This window comes from Theobroma umbraticum, unplaced genomic scaffold (genome assembly GCF_002168275.2).
Source record: "Theobroma umbraticum cultivar Fairchild unplaced genomic scaffold, ASM216827v3 scaffold_4.1, whole genome shotgun sequence".
NCBI lineage: Eukaryota > Viridiplantae > Streptophyta > Magnoliopsida > Malvales > Malvaceae > Theobroma > Theobroma umbraticum.
This window is the reverse complement of record NW_018397258.1, coordinates 10,896,135-10,900,461: the sequence shown is the minus strand read 5'-3', so window position 1 is coordinate 10,900,461 and position 4,327 is coordinate 10,896,135.

Here is a 4,327-nt window from a genome sequence, read left to right as displayed (position 1 = left end):
TAGCAATTCAATCCATTGAAATAAGTTAAGAAAGAGAGGTAAGATTTAGATGAACTGTGAGGGATATTGTAATCCTCGGCTTATTTGATTTGCTGTTTGCCCAATTATCTTATTGCTTTAATTTGTAATCAAATTAGTTTTAGTTGCGTAATTTTTAGTTCAATTAGAATTAAGATTTTAATTGTTTGAATAAAACTAAATTGTTTTAATTTTAGTACTTAGTAAAATTTTAGATCAATTTCCTGTGGGATCGATACTCTGCTTGCTAATATACTATCTATTCGATACGTATACTTGCGTAATAGAATTTTAACTGAGACTATTCAATTGAGTCCCAAAAGTTCTCAACTTTTCCTAATTAGGTCCAACTTAACTAAATTGTTTTCACATTCTCAATTGACATTCTTCAATGTTTGTGATCCATTGGATTCTTAGCATGTTAACAATATATATAAGTTATAATCCATGTCAAACTAAGATGAATCAAACTCCTTTCCATTCATCATTACCCAATTGATTAGTTTCTTATGTATAATTAAATATTGACATCAAATAATATATCATGACTATCCAAATATTAAGAACAGTTAAACAAGCTCTTAACTTGTTTGTAATTGTTATAGTTAAATAAAACCTAATTATTGAAACCTTTAGGTCAAATTTATAAATTGATTCAACAGCTATACTTTAACTAAATAATTTTATTTGATAACTGTGACAGGGAGTGAGTTAGTTTAAGTTGAATCCTAACTTATGTAAACGTTTAGGTCAAATTCATTGTTATATAAAAAACTTTATTTAAAATTTCAAAATTTAAAAGTTAAATGCCAATTATTTAGGTATAGTGCATAGCATTTAATTTCTTCTATATTGTTGGAAAGCTTTATAATTAATTTGTTTGGTAAGTAGGAAAATTTTAGACATTTTTGTGCGTTTAAATAAGGATAGGATTTCCATGTAGGCATCTACATAAACTTTTTTTTTGAGGTGTCGTTATACCATCCTACCTAATATTATATATATTTTTAATTTTTTTTTGGTGAAAAACTTTTTGGGGTAAAGCGGATTGCTCCAATGGTGGGATTAAGATGTGGATGTGCTGTTTGTGTTTTCCTGTTAGCTATATACATACTATAAAGCTAACAGATATTCATATTAGGTTGAATATACGTATCCATCTTATCTCAGCTGTGCTGGTGCAAAACAAAAGAACTTCTCTTTTTTCTCTCCCCTCCTTCCCGATGGATAGCCTGAAGAAGACCTGATGACACTGCACAACTCCCAATGAAGTCAAAGAAACCATGTCCGCATGCAGATTGAGAGCTGAGACCCATGAATTCTCAACAAATTCGGACTCAGCTAATTAATCTAAAATTATTTTGATCGGTGTGTCCCTATGTTTCACGTTACTTGAACAACTCTGTAAAATGTTTCACGCATAAAATATGCTTGCCATGTTTTGGCACTAGGGAAAGATAAAGGGGAGTTAAAACTTGTATTTCTTTTTCTTTTTTTTTAAATTTATTTTCTTGATATTGAGCTGGAATCTGCAAATTAGAATCATATTTACCATATTCTCTATTCCAATGCCGTAAACTAAAAAAAAAATATTTCAAATCAATCTATTTAGGCATAATTGTTTTAAAAGTAAACTGAATTATTTAAGAAAATTTAAATAATTAAATTTTTATATTTTTAATGCTTTCAATTTAGTTTTTATATTTTTATATTTAATTAAACAAGTTCTTATAAGTAAAGGTTTACTAAGTGTTATTAATAAAAAATGTCATTTGTCCTTTTTAAGCCATGTGATATTAATATGAAGTTGACGTATAATCTGAAAATGCTATGTAATCATGTCATAATATCATATCATCATTTATTATAATATATTAACATATCACATATCATACAATATAAAAAGATAAATAACTTTTTACTACTAATAATTAGTTACAGTTAGTTAGAAAGATTTTATTTGATACAAAATGAAAATATAAAAACTTAATTGAACTTAATAAAAGAAAAAATGATATATGAATTTGATATATAGTTTGTCTTACTATCCACAATTCTTATTTAACAATTTGTGGTAGTGGGGTTTTTCTACTATTAGGCGAAAGGAATCTCTCATTGGATAGTCTTTAGAAATTCGGCAGGAGAAAGGATTAGCTAACTTCATGCTTGATATGAGGTTTTCTATTGATGAAGTTTTTTCCTTTTATTATAATCCATTAGTGGGAGTCATGGAACATTTGATGTATGACATGGTAGAATGTGTTTTTTGTTTTCGAATGATTAGAATGTAATATTTTTTATTTTAAAAAAATTTATTTAAATTTTATAAATAATTTAATTAGAATTCTTATAAATATTATACCATACTACCACCATCTAAAAGACCTTCGCTTTCACGTTTTCACTATATCTCGCGCCGATGCCTGCCCTATCACCCAAATGCTCGAGAATTAAGGTTGCGTACGACGAGGATTTGTGTCCCTTGTTGGCTTCTTCACCCTTGATTAACTAAGTTCATACCTACTTCAAAAGATTTTGAAATAAAAAAGCAGAAGAAAGATAGAGACCTTCTAGATATCTGTAACTACCAATTAATGGATTGCTAAACGTTGACCCTTTCCTGTTCCAAGACTCTTAAAAGTTTTTTGATAAATTTGAATATTCAGCAAATACATAGAGCCATAAATAAAATAATTGATTGTGGTGCTCGATTGCTCCCGTCCAATGTAAGCTTAGCTTGAATGGAAGCGGACCATAATATGTGGTCAGCAATTAAATGGATCACATTTATAATTGATTGTTCGGTAAAAAAAGTTTTTGAATCATGTAGAAGGTTGCAAAATTTTTTTATTTTTTTATTGTTTTAATTAATTTATTGTATTTTCATTTTGAGTTAAATTGATTTAAATAATCAAAGATTAATTAATTATTATGAATCAAAATGTCATATCATTATTCATTATTATGTATCATCATATCAAGTTAACATGAAGTAGAATAGAATGATAAATAACATTTTAGTTAATAGGAATTAATTAAGAATTAATTATAAATACTAATTTGGTTTTAAAAAAACATGAATGGTTAATAGAATATAATAAAATAATACACATTTATTGGAAATTTTTTTAAATGGTTGAACAAAATTTTTAGATGTTATGCCGTAATAAAAAAAAAAACCCCCCTGAGTTCTCTATTAAAATAACATGAGTTCAACATTCAACACATTGTTATCAATATCCATAATAAGAAAATTTTACTGTGACGCGTCTGAAACCTTTGGTTAAAACACAGATATTGGTGGCCGAATCGACCTGTTGATAAATTTTGAAAAATTTGTTGTCAAAATTGACGTCTTAGACTATCCGTCCGTCTGTCCAATTCTCAATTCTAAAAGATTCACACAATCTAAAATGTAAGGATTATTAAGCATTTTTTCTAATTTGGAATATGTACTTAAAGAGTAGTCCATGCAGTGTTTTGACCGGAGACGCACGTGTTTTTGTAAAAGACAAGGCATCGACTTTGGGGGAGGTTATGCTAAAAGACTTGACTCATGTTCTGTCGTTCATCACGTGATTCACGTTTAACATTTGGTCCGACGGCAGAGTAGGTACTTGATCAAATAAATGAAAGATTAATCTCTTTCTGCACCTACTCTTGTCCGCGCATTCCACTTTTTCGTGTTAGTACCTTATTTATAACATATTTAAGAGAAAGCCCCAATGGGGCTTTGAGAGTTGACCACGTGGAGCGTAGAGAGAGTGAAAGAGAAAAGATATGGGCGCAAAGAGAGAGAAAGAAAAGGCTGCAAAGGTGTTGAAGCAAAGAGAGGCCCGTGTGTTGCACACGGGTCATACTGTAGTTATAACAATAAAAGAGACAAATGTGAAGATATGTGGGAAATTATTGATCTCCTATTATGCGACAAAGTTATTTCATACAAGGAGTCTTGAAAAGACGTGTGACAACTTTTTATTAGTTTTAGGATTGTGTTTGTGGTAGTTATTTTGTATTTAACTTGGCTTTATAAGCATAAAAATTTGAATGTTCTTAATGTTCTTTCATTAAAATGAATGAAAATTCCTTATCTTTTTAATATTATTTTATAGCAACTTTTCTGCTTTTCCTTTCGGAGTAATGCTAACTTCAATTTTTTAGGAGAAGTTTTAATCTAGTTTGAACTTTGAACAGCACCACACATTGCTAGTACATAGTATTAGGAGGTTAAACCTTTGGGAATAAACTTTTTTTTTCTTCCTTTGATTTGTTAGTTTCTATGATGCAAAATTTTATTTTTTAAACAAAG